We start from the raw sequence: 21,037 nt of genomic DNA, 5'->3' as shown, positions 1-21,037 counted from the left end.
TCCACGCCTTTGGGTTTTGTTTTTGCTTAACGAGTGCCACCTGAGCTAGCCTCTCTTGCCCATGTTCCTCAGTTTCAGAGGGTAGATATTTCAGGGTTGCTTTGTCCCCAGGGCTCCACGCCTTTGTGCTTTGTTTTTGCTTAAGGATTGCCACCTGAGGTAGCCTCTCTTGCCCATCTTCCTCAGTTTCAGAGGGTGGATTTCTCCGTGTTGCTTTTTCCCCAGGTCTCCACGCCCTTGTGTGTTTCTTTTGCTTAAAGATTGCCACCTGAGCTAGCCTCTGTTGCCCATCTTCGTCCGTTTCAGAGGGTGGATTTCTCAGTGTTGCCTTTTCCCCAGCTCCCCACGCCCTTGTGTGTTTCTTTTGCTTAAAGATTGCCACCTGAAGCCAGCCTCTCTTGCCCATCTTCCTCAGTTTCAGAGGGTAGATATTTCAGGGTTGCTTTTTCCCCAGGTCTCCACGCCTTTGGGTTTTGTTTTTGCTTAACGATTGCCACCTGAGCTAGCCTCTCTTGCCCATCTTCCTGAGTTTCAGAGGGTCGATATCTCCGTGTTGCTGTTTCCCCAGGTCTCCACGCCCTTGTGTGTTTCTTTTGCTTAAAGATTGCCACCTGAGCTAGCCTCTGTTGCCCATCTTCGTCCGTTTCAGAGGGTGGATTTCTCAGTGTTGCCTTTTCGCCAGCTCCCCACGCCCTTGTGTGTTTCTTTTGCTTAAAGATTGTCACCTGAGCTAGGCACTGTTGCCCTGCTTCCTCAGTTTCAGAGGGTACCTTTTTCAGGGTTGCTTTTTGACCGGGTCTCCTCGCCATTGTATTTTTTTATCTTATTTTTTTTGCTTAAAGATTGCCACCTGAGCTAGCCTCTGTTGCGCTTCTTTCTCAGTTCTAGAGGGTAGATTTCTCCGTGTTGCTTTTTCCCCAGGTCTCCACGCACTTCCTTTTATTTTTCCTTAAAAATTGCCACCTGAGCTAGCCTCTGTTGTCCATCTTCGTCGGTTTCAGAGGGTAGATTTCTCACTGTTGCTTTTTTGCCAGGTCTGCACGCCCTTGTGTTTTTTTTCTGCTTAAAGGTTGCAACCTGAGCTAGCTTCTTTTGCCCATGTCCCTCAGTTTCAGAGGGTGGATTTCTCCGTGTTGCTTTTTCCCCAGGTCTCCACGCCCTTGTGTGTTTCTTTTGCTTAAAGATTGCCACCTGAAGCCAGCCTCTCTTGCCCATCTTCCTCAGTTTCAGAGGGTAGATATTTCAGGGTTGCTTTTTCCCCAGGTCTCCACGCCCTTGTGTGTTTCTTTTGCTTAAAGATTGTCACCTGAGCTAGGCACTGTTGCCCTGCTTCCTCAGTTTCAGAGGGTACCTTTTTCAGGGTTGCTTTTTGACCGGGTCTCCTCGCCATTGTATTTTTTTATCTTATTTTTTTTGCTTAAAGATTGCCACCTGAGCTAGCCTCTGTTGCGCTTCTTTCTCAGTTCTAGAGGGTAGATTTCTCCGTGTTGCTTTTTCCCCAGGTCTCCACGCACTTCCTTTTATTTTTCCTTAAAAATTGCCACCTGAGCTAGCCTCTGTTGTCCATCTTCGTCGGTTTCAGAGGGTAGATTTCTCACTGTTGCTTTTTTGCCAGGTCTGCACGCCCTTGTGTTTTTTTTCTGCTTAAAGGTTGCAACCTGAGCTAGCTTCTTTTGCCCATGTCCCTCAGTTTCAGAGGGTGGATTTCTCCGTGTTGCTTTTTCCCCAGGCCTCCACGCCCTTGTGTGTTTCTTTTGCTTAAAGATTGCCACCTGAAGCCAGCCTCTCTTGCCCATCTTCCTCAGTTTCAGAGGGTAGATATTTCAGGGTTGCTTTTTCCCCAGGTCTCCACGCCTTTGTGTTTTGTTTTTGCTTAACGAGTGCCACCTGAGCTAGCCTCTCTTGCCCATGTTCCTCAGTTTCAGAGGGTAGATATTTCAGGGTTGCTTTGTCCCCAGGGCTCCACGCCTTTGTGCTTTGTTTTTGCTTAAGGATTGCCACCTGAGGTAGCCTCTCTTGCCCATCTTCCTCAGTTTCAGAGGGTGGATTTCTCCGTGTTGCTTTTTCCCCAGGTCTCCACGCCCTTGTGTGTTTCTTTTGCTTAAAGATTGCCACCTGAGCTAGCCTCTGTTGCCCATCTTCGTCCGTTTCAGAGGGTGGATTTCTCAGTGTTGCCTTTTCGCCAGCTCCCCACGCCCTTGTGTGTTTCTTTTGCTTAAAGATTGTCACCTGAGCTAGGCACTGTTGCCCTGCTTCCTCAGTTTCAGAGGGTACCTTTTTCAGGGTTGCTTTTTGACCGGGTCTCCTCGCCATTGTATTTTTTTATTTTATTTTTTTTGCTTAAAGATTGCCACCTGAGCTAGCCTCTGTTGCGCTTCTTTCTCAGTTCTAGAGGGTAGATTTCTCCGTGTTGCTTTTTCCCCAGGTCTCCACGCACTTCCTTTTATTTTTCCTTAAAAATTGCCACCTGAGCTAGCCTCTGTTGTCCATCTTCGTCGGTTTCAGAGGGTAGATTTCTCACTGTTGCTTTTTTGCCAGGTCTGCACGCCCTTGTGTTTTTTTTCTGCTTAAAGGTTGCAACCTGAGCTAGCTTCTTTCGCCCATGTTCGTCAGTTTCAGAGGGTGGATTTCTCCGTGTTGCTTTTTCCCCAGGCCTCCACGCCCTTGTGTGTTTCTTTTGCTTAACGATTGCCACCTGAGCTAGCCTCTGTTGCCCATCTTCGTCCGTTTCAGAGGGTGGATTTCTCAGTGTTGCCTTTTCCCCAGCTCCCCACGCCCTTGTGTGTTTCTTTTGCTTAAAGATTGCCACCTGAAGCCAGCCTCTCTTGCCCATCTTCCTCAGTTTCAGAGGGTAGATATTTCAGGGTTGCTTTTTCCCCAGGTCTCCACGCCTTTGGGTTTTGTTTTTGCTTAACGATTGCCACCTGAGCTAGCCTCTCTTGCCCATCTTCCTGAGTTTCAGAGGGTCGATATCTCCGTGTTGCTGTTTCCCCAGGTCTCCACGCCCTTGTGTGTTTCTTTTGCTTAACGTTTGCCACCTGAAGCCAGCCTCTCTTGCCCATCTTCCTCAGTTTCAGAGGGTAGATATTTCAGGGTTGCTTTTTCCCCAGGTCTCCACTCCTTTGGGTTTTGTTTTTGCTTAACGAGTGCCACCTGAGCTAGCCTCTCTTGCCCATGTTCCTCAGTTTCAGAGGGTAGATATTTCAGGGTTGCTTTGTCCCCAGGGCTCCACGCCTTTGTGCTTTGTTTTTGCTTAAGGATTGCCACCTGAGGTAGCCTCTCTTGCCCATCTTCCTCAGTTTCAGAGGGTGGATTTCTCCGTGTTGCTTTTTCCCCAGGTCTCCACGCCCTTGTGTGTTTCTTTTGCTTAAAGATTGCCACCTGAGCTAGCCTCTGTTGCCCATCTTCGTCCGTTTCAGAGGGTGGATTTCTCAGTGTTGCCTTTTCGCCAGCTCCCCACGCCCTTGTGTGTTTCTTTTGCTTAAAGATTGTCACCTGAGCTAGGCACTGTTGCCCTGCTTCCTCAGTTTCAGAGGGTACCTTTTTCAGGGTTGCTTTTTGACCGGGTCTCCTCGCCATTGTATTTTTTTATCTTATTTTTTTTGCTTAAAGATTGCCACCTGAGCTAGCCTCTGTTGCGCTTCTTTCTCAGTTCTAGAGGGTAGATTTCTCCGTGTTGCTTTTTCCCCAGGTCTCCACGCACTTCCTTTTATTTTTCCTTAAAAATTGCCACCTGAGCTAGCCTCTGTTGTCCATCTTCGTCGGTTTCAGAGGGTAGATTTCTCACTGTTGCTTTTTTGCCAGGTCTGCACGCCCTTGTGTTTTTTTTCTGCTTAAAGGTTGCAACCTGAGCTAGCTTCTTTTGCCCATGTCCCTCAGTTTCAGAGGGTGGATTTCTCCGTGTTGCTTTTTCCCCAGGCCTCCACGCCCTTGTGTGTTTCTTTTGCTTAACGATTGCCACCTGAGCTAGCCTCTGTTGCCCATCTTCGTCCGTTTCACAGGGTGGATTTCTCAGTGTTGCCTTTTCCCCAGCTCCCCACGCCCTTGTGTGTTTCTTTTGCTTAAAGATTGCCACCTGAAGCCAGCCTCTCTTGCCCATCTTCCTCAGTTTCAGAGGGTAGATATTTCAGGGTTGCTTTTTCCCCAGGTCTCCACGCCTTTGGGTTTTGTTTTTGCTTAACGAGTGCCACCTGAGCTAGCCTCTCTTGCCCATGTTCCTCAGTTTCAGAGGGTAGATATTTCAGGGTTGCTTTGTCCCCAGGGCTCCACGCCTTTGTGCTTTGTTTTTGCTTAAGGATTGCCACCTGAGGTAGCCTCTCTTGCCCATCTTCCTCAGTTTCAGAGGGTGGATTTCTCCGTGTTGCTTTTTCCCCAGGTCTCCACGCCCTTGTGTGTTTCTTTTGCTTAAAGATTGCCACCTGAGCTAGCCTCTGTTGCCCATCTTCGTCCGTTTCAGAGGGTGGATTTCTCAGTGTTGCCTTTTCGCCAGCTCCCCACGCCCTTGTGTGTTTCTTTTGCTTAAAGATTGTCACCTGAGCTAGGCACTGTTGCCCTGCTTCCTCAGTTTCAGAGGGTACCTTTTTCAGGGTTGCTTTTTGACCGGGTCTCCTCGCCATTGTATTTTTTTATTTTATTTTTTTTGCTTAAAGATTGCCACCTGAGCTAGCCTCTGTTGCGCTTCTTTCTCAGTTCTAGAGGGTAGATTTCTCCGTGTTGCTTTTTCCCCAGGTCTCCACGCACTTCCTTTTATTTTTCCTTAAAAATTGCCACCTGAGCTAGCCTCTGTTGTCCATCTTCGTCGGTTTCAGAGGGTAGATTTCTCACTGTTGCTTTTTTGCCAGGTCTGCACGCCCTTGTGTTTTTTTTCTGCTTAAAGGTTGCAACCTGAGCTAGCTTCTTTTGCCCATGTTCCTCAGTTTCAGAGGGTGGATTTCTCAGTGTTGCCTTTTCCCCAGCTCCCCACGCCCTTGTGTGTTTCTTTTGCTTAAAGATTGCCACCTGAAGCCAGCCTCTCTTGCCCATCTTCCTCAGTTTCAGAGGGTAGATATTTCAGGGTTGCTTTTTCCCCAGGTCTCCACGCCTTTGGGTTTTGTTTTTGCTTAACGAGTGCCACCTGAGCTAGCCTCTCTTGCCCATGTTCCTCAGTTTCAGAGGGTAGATATTTCAGGGTTGCTTTGTCCCCAGGGCTCCACGCCTTTGTGCTTTGTTTTTGCTTAAGGATTGCCACCTGAGGTAGCCTCTCTTGCCCATCTTCCTCAGTTTCAGAGGGTGGATTTCTCCGTGTTGCTTTTTCCCCAGGTCTCCACGCCCTTGTGTGTTTCTTTTGCTTAAAGATTGCCACCTGAGCTAGCCTCTGTTGCCCATCTTCGTCCGTTTCAGAGGGTGGATTTCTCAGTGTTGCCTTTTCGCCAGCTCCCCACGCCCTTGTGTGTTTCTTTTGCTTAAAGATTGTCACCTGAGCTAGGCACTGTTGCCCTGCTTCCTCAGTTTCAGAGGGTACCTTTTTCAGGGTTGCTTTTTGACCGGGTCTCCTCGCCATTGTATTTTTTTATTTTATTTTTTTTGCTTAAAGATTGCCACCTGAGCTAGCCTCTGTTGCGCTTCTTTCTCAGTTCTAGAGGGTAGATTTCTCCGTGTTGCTTTTTCCCCAGGTCTCCACGCACTTCCTTTTATTTTTCCTTAAAAATTGCCACCTGAGCTAGCCTCTGTTGTCCATCTTCGTCGGTTTCAGAGGGTAGATTTCTCACTGTTGCTTTTTTGCCAGGTCTGCACGCCCTTGTGTTTTTTTTCTGCTTAAAGGTTGCAACCTGAGCTAGCTTCTTTTGCCCATGTTCCTCAGTTTCAGAGGGTGGATTTCTCAGTGTTGCCTTTTCCCCAGCTCCCCACGCCCTTGTGTGTTTCTTTTGCTTAAAGATTGCCACCTGAAGCCAGCCTCTCTTGCCCATCTTCCTCAGTTTCAGAGGGTAGATATTTCAGGGTTGCTTTTTCCCCAGGTCTCCACGCCTTTGGGTTTTGTTTTTGCTTAACGAGTGCCACCTGAGCTAGCCTCTCTTGCCCATGTTCCTCAGTTTCAGAGGGTAGATATTTCAGGGTTGCTTTGTCCCCAGGGCTCCACGCCTTTGTGCTTTGTTTTTGCTTAAGGATTGCCACCTGAGGTAGCCTCTCTTGCCCATCTTCCTCAGTTTCAGAGGGTGGATTTCTCCGTGTTGCTTTTTCCCCAGGTCTCCACGCCCTTGTGTGTTTCTTTTGCTTAAAGATTGCCACCTGAGCTAGCCTCTGTTGCCCATCTTCGTCCGTTTCAGAGGGTGGATTTCTCAGTGTTGCCTTTTCGCCAGCTCCCCACGCCCTTGTGTGTTTCTTTTGCTTAAAGATTGTCACCTGAGCTAGGCACTGTTGCCCTGCTTCCTCAGTTTCAGAGGGTACCTTTTTCAGGGTTGCTTTTTGACCGGGTCTCCTCGCCATTGTATTTTTTTATTTTATTTTTTTTGCTTAAAGATTGCCACCTGAGCTAGCCTCTGTTGCGCTTCTTTCTCAGTTCTAGAGGGTAGATTTCTCCGTGTTGCTTTTTCCCCAGGTCTCCACGCACTTCCTTTTATTTTTCCTTAAAAATTGCCACCTGAGCTAGCCTCTGTTGTCCATCTTCGTCGGTTTCAGAGGGTAGATTTCTCACTGTTGCTTTTTTGCCAGGTCTGCACGCCCTTGTGTTTTTTTTCTGCTTAAAGGTTGCAACCTGAGCTAGCTTCTTTTGCCCATGTTCCTCAGTTTCAGAGGGTGGATTTCTCAGTGTTGCCTTTTCCCCAGCTCCCCACGCCCTTGTGTGTTTCTTTTGCTTAAAGATTGCCACCTGAAGCCAGCCTCTCTTGCCCATCTTCCTCAGTTTCAGAGGGTAGATATTTCAGGGTTGCTTTTTCCCCAGGTCTCCACGCCTTTGGGTTTTGTTTTTGCTTAACGAGTGCCACCTGAGCTAGCCTCTCTTGCCCATGTTCCTCAGTTTCAGAGGGTAGATATTTCAGGGTTGCTTTGTCCCCAGGGCTCCACGCCTTTGTGCTTTGTTTTTGCTTAAGGATTGCCACCTGAGGTAGCCTCTCTTGCCCATCTTCCTCAGTTTCAGAGGGTGGATTTCTCCGTGTTGCTTTTTCCCCAGGTCTCCACGCCCTTGTGTGTTTCTTTTGCTTAAAGATTGCCACCTGAGCTAGCCTCTGTTGCCCATCTTCGTCCGTTTCAGAGGGTGGATTTCTCAGTGTTGCCTTTTCGCCAGCTCCCCACGCCCTTGTGTGTTTCTTTTGCTTAAAGATTGTCACCTGAGCTAGGCACTGTTGCCCTGCTTCCTCAGTTTCAGAGGGTACCTTTTTCAGGGTTGCTTTTTGACCGGGTCTCCTCGCCATTGTATTTTTTTATCTTATTTTTTTTGCTTAAAGATTGCCACCTGAGCTAGCCTCTGTTGCGCTTCTTTCTCAGTTCTAGAGGGTAGATTTCTCCGTGTTGCTTTTTCCCCAGGTCTCCACGCACTTCCTTTTATTTTTCCTTAAAAATTGCCACCTGAGCTAGCCTCTGTTGTCCATCTTCGTCGGTTTCAGAGGGTAGATTTCTCACTGTTGCTTTTTTGCCAGGTCTGCACGCCCTTGTGTTTTTTTTCTGCTTAAAGGTTGCAACCTGAGCTAGCTTCTTTTGCCCATGTTCCTCAGTTTCAGAGGGTGGATTTCTCAGTGTTGCCTTTTCCCCAGCTCCCCACGCCCTTGTGTGTTTCTTTTGCTTAAAGATTGCCACCTGAAGCCAGCCTCTCTTGCCCATCTTCCTCAGTTTCAGAGGGTAGATATTTCAGGGTTGCTTTTTCCCCAGGTCTCCACGCCTTTGGGTTTTGTTTTTGCTTAACGAGTGCCACCTGAGCTAGCCTCTCTTGCCCATGTTCCTCAGTTTCAGAGGGTAGATATTTCAGGGTTGCTTTGTCCCCAGGGCTCCACGCCTTTGTGCTTTGTTTTTGCTTAAGGATTGCCACGTGAGGTAGCCTCTCTTGCCCATCTTCCTCAGTTTCAGAGGGTGGATTTCTCCGTGTTGCTTTTTCCCCAGGTCTCCACGCCCTTGTGTGTTTCTTTTGCTTAAAGATTGCCACCTGAGCTAGCCTCTGTTGCCCATCTTCGTCCGTTTCAGAGGGTGGATTTCTCAGTGTTGCCTTTTCGCCAGCTCCCCACGCCCTTGTGTGTTTCTTTTGCTTAAAGATTGTCACCTGAGCTAGGCACTGTTGCCCTGCTTCCTCAGTTTCAGAGGGTACCTTTTTCAGGGTTGCTTTTTGACCGGGTCTCCTCGCCATTGTATTTTTTTATTTTATTTTTTTTGCTTAAAGATTGCCACCTGAGCTAGCCTCTGTTGCGCTTCTTTCTCAGTTCTAGAGGGTAGATTTCTCCGTGTTGCTTTTTCCCCAGGTCTCCACGCACTTCCTTTTATTTTTCCTTAAAAATTGCCACCTGAGCTAGCCTCTGTTGTCCATCTTCGTCGGTTTCAGAGGGTAGATTTCTCACTGTTGCTTTTTTGCCAGGTCTGCACGCCCTTGTGTTTTTTTTCTGCTTAAAGGTTGCAACCTGAGCTAGCTTCTTTTGCCCATGTTCCTCAGTTTCAGAGGGTGGATTTCTCAGTGTTGCCTTTTCCCCAGCTCCCCACGCCCTTGTGTGTTTCTTTTGCTTAAAGATTGCCACCTGAAGCCAGCCTCTCTTGCCCATCTTCCTCAGTTTCAGAGGGTAGATATTTCAGGGTTGCTTTTTCCCCAGGTCTCCACGCCTTTGGGTTTTGTTTTTGCTTAACGAGTGCCACCTGAGCTAGCCTCTCTTGCCCATGTTCCTCAGTTTCAGAGGGTAGATATTTCAGGGTTGCTTTGTCCCCAGGGCTCCACGCCTTTGTGCTTTGTTTTTGCTTAAGGATTGCCACGTGAGGTAGCCTCTCTTGCCCATCTTCCTCAGTTTCAGAGGGTGGATTTCTCCGTGTTGCTTTTTCCCCAGGTCTCCACGCCCTTGTGTGTTTCTTTTGCTTAAAGATTGCCACCTGAGCTAGCCTCTGTTGCCCATCTTCGTCCGTTTCAGAGGGTGGATTTCTCAGTGTTGCCTTTTCGCCAGCTCCCCACGCCCTTGTGTGTTTCTTTTGCTTAAAGATTGTCACCTGAGCTAGGCACTGTTGCCCTGCTTCCTCAGTTTCAGAGGGTACCTTTTTCAGGGTTGCTTTTTGACCGGGTCTCCTCGCCATTGTATTTTTTTATTTTATTTTTTTTGCTTAAAGATTGCCACCTGAGCTAGCCTCTGTTGCGCTTCTTTCTCAGTTCTAGAGGGTAGATTTCTCCGTGTTGCTTTTTCCCCAGGTCTCCACGCACTTCCTTTTATTTTTCCTTAAAAATTGCCACCTGAGCTAGCCTCTGTTGTCCATCTTCGTCGGTTTCAGAGGGTAGATTTCTCACTGTTGCTTTTTTGCCAGGTCTGCACGCCCTTGTGTTTTTTTTCTGCTTAAAGGTTGCAACCTGAGCTAGCTTCTTTTGCCCATGTTCCTCAGTTTCAGAGGGTGGATTTCTCCGTGTTGCTTTTTCCCCAGGCCTCCACGCCCTTGTGTGTTTCTTTTGCTTAACGATTGCCACCTGAGCTAGCCTCTGTTGCCCATCTTCGTCCGTTTCAGAGGGTGGATTTCTCAGTGTTGCCTTTTCCCCAGCTCCCCACGCCCTTGTGTGTTTCTTTTGCTTAAAGATTGCCACCTGAAGCCAGCCTCTCTTGCCCATCTTCCTCAGTTTCAGAGGGTAGATATTTCAGGGTTGCTTTTTCCCCAGGTCTCCACGCCTTTGGGTTTTGTTTTTGCTTAACGAGTGCCACCTGAGCTAGCCTCTCTTGCCCATGTTCCTCAGTTTCAGAGGGTAGATATTTCAGGGTTGCTTTGTCCCCAGGGCTCCACGCCTTTGTGCTTTGTTTTTGCTTAAGGATTGCCACCTGAGGTAGCCTCTCTTGCCCATCTTCCTCAGTTTCAGAGGGTGGATTTCTCCGTGTTGCTTTTTCCCCAGGTCTCCACGCCCTTGTGTGTTTCTTTTGCTTAAAGATTGCCACCTGAGCTAGCCTCTGTTGCCCATCTTCGTCCGTTTCAGAGGGTGGATTTCTCAGTGTTGCCTTTTCGCCAGCTCCCCACGCCCTTGTGTGTTTCTTTTGCTTAAAGATTGTCACCTGAGCTAGGCACTGTTGCCCTGCTTCCTCAGTTTCAGAGGGTACCTTTTTCAGGGTTGCTTTTTGACCGGGTCTCCTCGCCATTGTATTTTTTTATCTTATTTTTTTTGCTTAAAGATTGCCACCTGAGCTAGCCTCTGTTGCGCTTCTTTCTCAGTTCTAGAGGGTAGATTTCTCCGTGTTGCTTTTTCCCCAGGTCTCCACGCACTTCCTTTTATTTTTCCTTAAAAATTGCCACCTGAGCTAGCCTCTGTTGTCCATCTTCGTCGGTTTCAGAGGGTAGATTTCTCACTGTTGCTTTTTTGCCAGGTCTGCACGCCCTTGTGTTTTTTTTCTGCTTAAAGGTTGCAACCTGAGCTAGCTTCTTTTGCCCATGTTCCTCAGTTTCAGAGGGTGGATTTCTCAGTGTTGCCTTTTCCCCAGCTCCCCACGCCCTTGTGTGTTTCTTTTGCTTAAAGATTGCCACCTGAAGCCAGCCTCTCTTGCCCATCTTCCTCAGTTTCAGAGGGTAGATATTTCAGGGTTGCTTTTTCCCCAGGTCTCCACGCCTTTGGGTTTTGTTTTTGCTTAACGAGTGCCACCTGAGCTAGCCTCTCTTGCCCATGTTCCTCAGTTTCAGAGGGTAGATATTTCAGGGTTGCTTTGTCCCCAGGGCTCCACGCCTTTGTGCTTTGTTTTTGCTTAAGGATTGCCACCTGAGGTAGCCTCTCTTGCCCATCTTCCTCAGTTTCAGAGGGTGGATTTCTCCGTGTTGCTTTTTCCCCAGGTCTCCACGCCCTTGTGTGTTTCTTTTGCTTAAAGATTGCCACCTGAGCTAGCCTCTGTTGCCCATCTTCGTCCGTTTCAGAGGGTGGATTTCTCAGTGTTGCCTTTTCGCCAGCTCCCCACGCCCTTGTGTGTTTCTTTTGCTTAAAGATTGTCACCTGAGCTAGGCACTGTTGCCCTGCTTCCTCAGTTTCAGAGGGTACCTTTTTCAGGGTTGCTTTTTGACCGGGTCTCCTCGCCATTGTATTTTTTTATTTTATTTTTTTTGCTTAAAGATTGCCACCTGAGCTAGCCTCTGTTGCGCTTCTTTCTCAGTTCTAGAGGGTAGATTTCTCCGTGTTGCTTTTTCCCCAGGTCTCCACGCACTTCCTTTTATTTTTCCTTAAAAATTGCCACCTGAGCTAGCCTCTGTTGTCCATCTTCGTCGGTTTCAGAGGGTAGATTTCTCACTGTTGCTTTTTTGCCAGGTCTGCACGCCCTTGTGTTTTTTTTCTGCTTAAAGGTTGCAACCTGAGCTAGCTTCTTTTGCCCATGTTCCTCAGTTTCAGAGGGTGGATTTCTCCGTGTTGCTTTTTCCCCAGGCCTCCACGCCCTTGTGTGTTTCTTTTGCTTAACGATTGCCACCTGAGCTAGCCTCTGTTGCCCATCTTCGTCCGTTTCAGAGGGTGGATTTCTCAGTGTTGCCTTTTCCCCAGCTCCCCACGCCCTTGTGTGTTTCTTTTGCTTAAAGATTGCCACCTGAAGCCAGCCTCTCTTGCCCATCTTCCTCAGTTTCAGAGGGTAGATATTTCAGGGTTGCTTTTTCCCCAGGTCTCCACGCCTTTGGGTTTTGTTTTTGCTTAACGAGTGCCACCTGAGCTAGCCTCTCTTGCCCATGTTCCTCAGTTTCAGAGGGTAGATATTTCAGGGTTGCTTTGTCCCCAGGGCTCCACGCCTTTGTGCTTTGTTTTTGCTTAAGGATTGCCACCTGAGGTAGCCTCTCTTGCCCATCTTCCTCAGTTTCAGAGGGTGGATTTCTCCGTGTTGCTTTTTCCCCAGGTCTCCACGCCCTTGTGTGTTTCTTTTGCTTAAAGATTGCCACCTGAGCTAGCCTCTGTTGCCCATCTTCGTCCGTTTCAGAGGGTGGATTTCTCAGTGTTGCCTTTTCCCCAGCTCCCCACGCCCTTGTGTGTTTCTTTTGCTTAAAGATTGCCACCTGAAGCCAGCCTCTCTTGCCCATCTTCCTCAGTTTCAGAGGGTAGATATTTCAGGGTTGCTTTTTCCCCAGGTCTCCACGCCTTTGGGTTTTGTTTTTGCTTAACGATTGCCACCTGAGCTAGCCTCTCTTGCCCATCTTCCTGAGTTTCAGAGGGTCGATATCTCCGTGTTGCTGTTTCCCCAGGTCTCCACGCCCTTGTGTGTTTCTTTTGCTTAAAGATTGCCACCTGAGCTAGCCTCTGTTGCCCATCTTCGTCCGTTTCAGAGGGTGGATTTCTCAGTGTTGCCTTTTCGCCAGCTCCCCACGCCCTTGTGTGTTTCTTTTGCTTAAAGATTGTCACCTGAGCTAGGCACTGTTGCCCTGCTTCCTCAGTTTCAGAGGGTACCTTTTTCAGGGTTGCTTTTTGACCGGGTCTCCTCGCCATTGTATTTTTTTATCTTATTTTTTTTGCTTAAAGATTGCCACCTGAGCTAGCCTCTGTTGCGCTTCTTTCTCAGTTCTAGAGGGTAGATTTCTCCGTGTTGCTTTTTCCCCAGGTCTCCACGCACTTCCTTTTATTTTTCCTTAAAAATTGCCACCTGAGCTAGCCTCTGTTGTCCATCTTCGTCGGTTTCAGAGGGTAGATTTCTCACTGTTGCTTTTTTGCCAGGTCTGCACGCCCTTGTGTTTTTTTTCTGCTTAAAGGTTGCAACCTGAGCTAGCTTCTTTTGCCCATGTCCCTCAGTTTCAGAGGGTGGATTTCTCCGTGTTGCTTTTTCCCCAGGTCTCCACGCCCTTGTGTGTTTCTTTTGCTTAAAGATTGCCACCTGAAGCCAGCCTCTCTTGCCCATCTTCCTCAGTTTCAGAGGGTAGATATTTCAGGGTTGCTTTTTCCCCAGGTCTCCACGCCCTTGTGTGTTTCTTTTGCTTAAAGATTGTCACCTGAGCTAGGCACTGTTGCCCTGCTTCCTCAGTTTCAGAGGGTACCTTTTTCAGGGTTGCTTTTTGACCGGGTCTCCTCGCCATTGTATTTTTTTATCTTATTTTTTTTGCTTAAAGATTGCCACCTGAGCTAGCCTCTGTTGCGCTTCTTTCTCAGTTCTAGAGGGTAGATTTCTCCGTGTTGCTTTTTCCCCAGGTCTCCACGCACTTCCTTTTATTTTTCCTTAAAAATTGCCACCTGAGCTAGCCTCTGTTGTCCATCTTCGTCGGTTTCAGAGGGTAGATTTCTCACTGTTGCTTTTTTGCCAGGTCTGCACGCCCTTGTGTTTTTTTTCTGCTTAAAGGTTGCAACCTGAGCTAGCTTCTTTTGCCCATGTCCCTCAGTTTCAGAGGGTGGATTTCTCCGTGTTGCTTTTTCCCCAGGCCTCCACGCCCTTGTGTGTTTCTTTTGCTTAACGATTGCCACCTGAGCTAGCCTCTGTTGCCCATCTTCGTCCGTTTCAGAGGGTGGATTTCTCAGTGTTGCCTTTTCCCCAGCTCCCCACGCCCTTGTGTGTTTCTTTTGCTTAAAGATTGCCACCTGAAGCCAGCCTCTCTTGCCCATCTTCCTCAGTTTCAGAGGGTAGATATTTCAGGGTTGCTTTTTCCCCAGGTCTCCACGCCTTTGGGTTTTGTTTTTGCTTAACGATTGCCACCTGAGCTAGCCTCTCTTGCCCATCTTCCTGAGTTTCAGAGGGTCGATATCTCCGTGTTGCTGTTTCCCCAGGTCTCCACGCCCTTGTGTGTTTCTTTTGCTTAACGTTTGCCACCTGAAGCCAGCCTCTCTTGCCCATCTTCCTCAGTTTCAGAGGGTAGATATTTCAGGGTTGCTTTTTCCCCAGGTCTCCACGCCTTTGGGTTTTGTTTTTGCTTAACGAGTGCCACCTGAGCTAGCCTCTCTTGCCCATGTTCCTCAGTTTCAGAGGGTAGATATTTCAGGGTTGCTTTGTCCCCAGGGCTCCACGCCTTTGTGCTTTGTTTTTGCTTAAGGATTGCCACCTGAGGTAGCCTCTCTTGCCCATCTTCCTCAGTTTCAGAGGGTGGATTTCTCCGTGTTGCTTTTTCCCCAGGTCTCCACGCCCTTGTGTGTTTCTTTTGCTTAAAGATTGCCACCTGAGCTAGCCTCTGTTGCCCATCTTCGTCCGTTTCAGAGGGTGGATTTCTCAGTGTTGCCTTTTCGCCAGCTCCCCACGCCCTTGTGTGTTTCTTTTGCTTAAAGATTGTCACCTGAGCTAGGCACTGTTGCCCTGCTTCCTCAGTTTCAGAGGGTACCTTTTTCAGGGTTGCTTTTTGACAGGGTCTCCTCGCCATTGTATTTTTTTATCTTATTTTTTTTGCTTAAAGATTGCCACCTGAGCTAGCCTCTGTTGCGCTTCTTTCTCAGTTCTAGAGGGTAGATTTCTCCGTGTTGCTTTTTCCCCAGGTCTCCACGCACTTCCTTTTATTTTTCCTTAAAAATTGCCACCTGAGCTAGCCTCTGTTGTCCATCTTCGTCGGTTTCAGAGGGTAGATTTCTCACTGTTGCTTTTTTGCCAGGTCTGCACGCCCTTGTGTTTTTTTTCTGCTTAAAGGTTGCAACCTGAGCTAGCTTCTTTTGCCCATGTCCCTCAGTTTCAGAGGGTGGATTTCTCCGTGTTGCTTTTTCCCCAGGCCTCCACGCCCTTGTGTGTTTCTTTTGCTTAAAGATTGCCACCTGAAGCCAGCCTCTCTTGCCCATCTTCCTCAGTTTCAGAGGGTAGATATTTCAGGGTTGCTTTTTCCCCAGGTCTCCACGCCTTTGTGTTTTGTTTTTGCTTAACGAGTGCCACCTGAGCTAGCCTCTCTTGCCCATGTTCCTCAGTTTCAGAGGGTAGATATTTCAGGGTTGCTTTGTCCCCAGGGCTCCACGCCTTTGTGCTTTGTTTTTGCTTAAGGATTGCCACCTGAGGTAGCCTCTCTTGCCCATCTTCCTCAGTTTCAGAGGGTGGATTTCTCCGTGTTGCTTTTTCCCCAGGTCTCCACGCCCTTGTGTGTTTCTTTTGCTTAAAGATTGCCACCTGAGCTAGCCTCTGTTGCCCATCTTCGTCCGTTTCAGAGGGTGGATTTCTCAGTGTTGCCTTTTCGCCAGCTCCCCACGCCCTTGTGTGTTTCTTTTGCTTAAAGATTGTCACCTGAGCTAGGCACTGTTGCCCTGCTTCCTCAGTTTCAGAGGGTACCTTTTTCAGGGTTGCTTTTTGACCGGGTCTCCTCGCCATTGTATTTTTTTATTTTATTTTTTTTGCTTAAAGATTGCCACCTGAGCTAGCCTCTGTTGCGCTTCTTTCTCAGTTCTAGAGGGTAGATTTCTCCGTGTTGCTTTTTCCCCAGGTCTCCACGCACTTCCTTTTATTTTTCCTTAAAAATTGCCACCTGAGCTAGCCTCTGTTGTCCATCTTCGTCGGTTTCAGAGGGTAGATTTCTCACTGTTGCTTTTTTGCCAGGTCTGCACGCCCTTGTGTTTTTTTTCTGCTTAAAGGTTGCAACCTGAGCTAGCTTCTTTCGCCCATGTTCGTCAGTTTCAGAGGGTGGATTTCTCCGTGTTGCTTTTTCCCCAGGCCTCCACGCCCTTGTGTGTTTCTTTTGCTTAACGATTGCCACCTGAGCTAGCCTCTGTTGCCCATCTTCGTCCGTTTCAGAGGGTGGATTTCTCAGTGTTGCCTTTTCCCCAGCTCCCCACGCCCTTGTGTGTTTCTTTTGCTTAAAGATTGCCACCTGAAGCCAGCCTCTCTTGCCCATCTTCCTCAGTTTCAGAGGGTAGATATTTCAGGGTTGCTTTTTCCCCAGGTCTCCACGCCTTTGGGTTTTGTTTTTGCTTAACGAGTGCCACCTGAGCTAGCCTCTCTTGCCCATGTTCCTCAGTTTCAGAGGGTAGATATTTCAGGGTTGCTTTGTCCCCAGGGCTCCACGCCTTTGTGCTTTGTTTTTGCTTAAGGATTGCCACCTGAGGTAGCCTCTCTTGCCCATCTTCCTCAGTTTCAGAGGGTGGATTTCTCCGTGTTGCTTTTTCCCCAGGTCTCCACGCCCTTGTGTGTTTCTTTTGCTTAAAGATTGCCACCTGAGCTAGCCTCTGTTGCCCATCTTCGTCCGTTTCAGAGGGTGGATTTCTCAGTGTTGCCTTTTCGCCAGCTCCCCACGCCCTTGTGTGTTTCTTTTGCTTAAAGATTGTCACCTGAGCTAGGCACTGTTGCCCTGCTTCCTCAGTTTCAGAGGGTACCTTTTTCAGGGTTGCTTTTTGACCGGGTCTCCTCGCCATTGTATTTTTTTATCTTATTTTTTTTGCTTAAAGATTGCCACCTGAGCTAGCCTCTGTTGCGCTTCTTTCTCAGTTCTAGAGGGTAGATTTCTCCGTGTTGCTTTTTCCCCAGGTCTCCACGCACTTCCTTTTATTTTTCCTTAAAAATTGCCACCTGAGCTAGCCTCTGTTGTCCATCTTCGTCGGTTTCAGAGGGTAGATTTCTCACTGTTGCTTTTTTGCCAGGTCTGCACGCCCTTGTGTTTTTTTTCTGCTTAAAGGTTGCAACCTGAGCTAGCTTCTTTTGCCCATGTTCCTCAGTTTCAGAGGGTGGATTTCTCCGTGTTGCTTTTTCCCCAGGCCTCCACGCCCTTGTGTGTTTCTTTTGCTTAACGATTGCCACCTGAGCTAGCCTCTGTTGCCCATCTTCGTCCGTTTCAGAGGGTGGATTTCTCAGTGTTGCCTTTTCCCCAGCTCCCCACGCCCTTGTGTGTTTCTTTTGCTTAAAGATTGCCACCTGAAGCCAGCCTCTCTTGCCCATCTTCCTCAGTTTCAGAGGGTAGATATTTCAGGGTTGCTTTTTCCCCAGGTCTCCACGCCTTTGGGTTTTGTTTTTGCTTAACGAGTGCCACCTGAGCTAGCCTCTCTTGCCCATGTTCCTCAGTTTCAGAGGGTAGATATTTCAGGGTTGCTTTGTCCCCAGGGCTCCACGCCTTTGTGCTTTGTTTTTGCTTAAGGATTGCCACCTGAGGTAGCCTCTCTTGCCCATCTTCCTCAGTTTCAGAGGGTGGATTTCTCCGTGTTGCTTTTTCCCCAGGTCTCCACGCCCTTGTGTGTTTCTTTTGCTTAAAGATTGCCACCTGAGCTAGCCTCTGTTGCCCATCTTCGTCCGTTTCAGAGGGTGGATTTCTCAGTGTTGCCTTTTCGCCAGCTCCCCACGCCCTTGTGTGTTTCTTTTGCTTAAAGATTGTCACCTGAGCTAGGCACTGTTGCCCTGCTTCCTCAGTTTCAGAGGGTACCTTTTTCAGGGTTGCTTTTTGACCGGGTCTCCTCGCCATTGTATTTTTTTATTTTATTTTTTTTGCTTAAAGATTGCCACCTGAGCTAGCCTCTGTTGCGCTTCTTTCTCAGTTCTAGAGGGTAGATTTCTCCGTGTTGCTTTTTCCCCAGGTCTCCACGCACTTCCTTTTATTTTTCCTTAAAAATTGCCACCTGAGCTAGCCTCTGTTGTCCATCTTCGTCGGTTTCAGAGGGTAGATTTCTCACTGTTGCTTTTTTGCCAGGTCTGCACGCCCTTGTGTTTTTTTTCTGCTTAAAGGTTGCAACCTGAGCTAGCTTCTTTTGCCCATGTTCCTCAGTTTCAGAGGGTGGATTTCTCAGTGTTGCCTTTTCCCCAGCTCCCCACGCCCTTGTGTGTTTCTTTTGCTTAAAGATTGCCACCTGAAGCCAGCCTCTCTTGCCCATCTTCCTCAGTTTCAGAGGGTAGATATTTCAGGGTTGCTTTTTCCCCAGGTCTCCACGCCTTTGGGTTTTGTTTTTGCTTAACGAGTGCCACCTGAGCTAGCCTCTCTTGCCCATGTTCCTCAGTTTCAGAGGGTAGATATTTCAGGGTTGCTTTGTCCCCAGGGCTCCACGCCTTTGTGCTTTGTTTTTGCTTAAGGATTGCCACCTGAGGTAGCCTCTCTTGCCCATCTTCGTCCGTTTCAGAGGGTGGATTTCTCAGTGTTGCCTTTTCCCCAGCTCCCCACGCCCTTGTGTGTTTCTTTTGCTGAAAGATTGCCACCTGAAGCCAGCCTCTCTTGCCCATCTTCGTCAGTTTCAGAGGGTGGATTTCTCAGTGTTGCCTTTTCCCCAGCTCCCCACGCCCTTGTGTGTTTCTTTTGCTTAAAGATTGTCACCTGAGCTAGGCACTGTTGCCCTGCTTCCTCAGTTTCAGAGGGTACCTTTTTCAGGGTTGCTTTTTGACCGCGTCTCCTCGCCATTGTATTTTTTTATTTTATTTTTTTTGCTTAAAGATTGCCACCTGAGCTAGCCTCTGTTGCGCTTCTTTCTCAGTTCTAGAGGGTAGATTTCTCCGTGTTGCTTTTTCCCCAGGTCTCCACGCACTTCCTTTCATTTTTCCTTAAAAATTGCCACCTGAGCTAGCCCCTGTTGCCCATCTTCGTCGGTTTCAGAGGGTAGATTTCTCAGTGTTGATTTTTCCCCATTTCTCCACGCCCTCGTGCTTTTTTTTTTTTATTTCCTTAAATGTCGGCGCCTGAGCTAGCTTCTTTTGCCCATCTTCGTCAGTTTCAGCGGGTAGACTCTCCGCCTGCCTTCGACAGGCCCTCTGGACTGGAAAGCTTTCCTCCTCCCGTCATCACGGTCCTTCTCGGATGACGTGCCTGGTTTCGGTTTGACCGTCCCCGCCCGCCCTGATTTTCTAAGTCCTCCCGGGAACCCCGGGGGCGCTCCAGCCGCTCCGGGAAGCGGCGGCCTCCCGGCCGCACCGGCCCAGCCCGGCCCGGGCCGCCCCCTGGCCTCTCTGGGGGGAACTCTCCCCTTCCCCTTCCCGGTGATCGCCCGAGAAACCTTTTCCGAGTCCCCCTCCTGCGGCTGGGGCTGCGCCTTGGCGGCCGGGAGCCCGCGGGCGGACGCCCCGGGGCCGCACTGGGCCGGGAGGCTGGGTCCGAGGGGGCTCCGGGACGGGATCGGGCGGCCCGGCGGCCCGGCTGTGCTCCCCGGCGGGCCCGCGCTCCGGCTCCGTCCCGCTGAGGCGGTCGTCGGTCGCCGGGTGCCACCTGGCGGCCGCTTTTATATCGTCTCTTTCCTCCGGAGCTCCGGCGACGCGGGCCAAGGGACGGGACTCGGCCGCGGTGACCGAGGCAGAGTCCCGGGAGGCCGGCGTCGCTGGCGGGATCTGGCCCGGTGGCGCCGGGGCGTGAGCGCGACGCCCGCTCGCCGGAGATTGGAGGTGCAGGCTACTGAGGGAGGTGGCTGTCGCCGCGCCGCCCGGTGCCGGCCGGGGTGTGGGGCCTCCCGGACGGGTCGACCAGCAGCCGCCGGTGCCCCTCCGTCCCCGGGAGGGGGTGGGGGGCCGCCGCGGGGGAACGGGCGAGGGAGCTCGTCCCGTGCCCGGCCGTCGTCCCGAGGGCGGCCCGGTGGTCGGGCCTTCCGCGTCGCCGATCCCCTTTCCGCGCCCCGCTCCGGAGGTGGGCGACCGGCCGGGGCCTTGCGGGGGAGGCCCGTGGAGGGCGCGACGGGCTCGGCCGCCGGGCTGGCCTTTTCCCCACTGGTCTTCCGAGTCGACCGGCTCTGGCGGTGGGGACCGGGCCCGGTCCTCGGATGCCTCCTCCTCCGTGGCAGTTTTTTTTTCCAAGTCCCGCCCTGGAGAAGAGCGTGGACCGGCCCCGGGAGCCCTCGAGGGCGGGCCGGGGAGGGCGTCCCCGGCCCGGACGCGTGCCCGGGGTGGGTCCGGGCCGTCGGACCGGACTTCTCTCTCCGAGTTTCGCGGGTCGCGTCTTTGTCCGGAGGCGGGAGGGGGCCGGCTCGAGGCGTAGGTGGAGCCCCGGCTGAGGGACGGGAGCCACGGTCCCGCCCCGGGCCCGGTCGCCGGAGGCGCCTCCGCGGAATTCTTTTCTAAGTCCTGACCCGGCGACTCAGAGGGAGGGACCGACCGGTCCCGGCCCGCGCGGGCGGCCCGGGGAGGCTGTCCCCGGCTCCCCCTGCCGCCACGCTTCTGGGGTCGACCAGATGGCCCCGGGAGCTCCGGGCCTGGTGGCGATGGGGTCGTGCTTGGGGTCTGGTGGCCGTGGCCGTGATCCAGGGGTTCCCCTGGTGATCCGTGGGTGGGCCCCGTCTCCGGGCGCGGCGATTCTTGCCCCCGAATGGGTGGTTTTGTGCCGCCAGGTAAGTGCTGACACGCTCTGCTCGGGTGACAGTCGCCCGAGAGCTTCCGGGTGCCTGGATGCGTGTGCGGGGAGGGCTCCGGGCTCTGGCCGAGAACCGGACGCCCGTTTCCACCCCCGCCGCTTGAGCCGCCCGCTGGGGCCTGCGCGCCGGCTCTTGTGCGTTCCAGGCGCCCCCACGACCGTGGTGCCACCTCCGGTCTCTGGTACCCGAGGGCGGCGGGGTTAGGGGCGCGGGGTCCTCTACCACGTGCACTCCCTGCCGCCGGCACCCGGGTGCGGTCGCGACTTACCCCATCCCACCGGCTCCGTGCCAGTGCGTGTCAGGCGTTCTCGTCCTGGGGTGGTCGCCCGCGCTTGCTGGAGGAGGAGAGGGGTCGGTGAGGCTGAAGCAGGCTCCTCCGCTCGCTGTCCTCGCCGGCCTTCCCTTGCTCGGGGGTCCCTCGCGTTATGCTGCCGACCGATGTGGTGATGCTGTGCTCTCCCGGGCCGGGCCTAAGCCGTGCCAGACGAGGGACGGACGTTCATGGCGAACGGGACCGCTCTTCTCGCTCTGCCCGCGGGTCCCCTCGCCCGTTCTCCCCCGCTGCGAGTGGCGTGTGGGAGGCGGCAGGGGTGCGGAATCCGGCCCGACCTCGCTCCCCCGCCCCGTGCCTCGTGGCGTGGGCGGTGTCGGGGTCTCCGTGACGCGGCGGATGCTCCGCCTGTGCCTCTTGGCTGTGTCTCGCGGGCGGCCCTCCCCGCGGTGGGGCGGGCCGTGTTGCCGCCGCGCCGCGCGCCTTCCCGGGCGCGT

Source organism: Equus asinus, unplaced genomic scaffold, assembly GCF_041296235.1.
Source record: "Equus asinus isolate D_3611 breed Donkey unplaced genomic scaffold, EquAss-T2T_v2 contig_407, whole genome shotgun sequence".
Classification (NCBI taxonomy): Eukaryota; Metazoa; Chordata; class Mammalia; order Perissodactyla; family Equidae; genus Equus; species Equus asinus.
The sequence above is the reverse complement of the archived record's forward strand: the minus strand, read 5'-3'. Positions refer to the sequence as shown.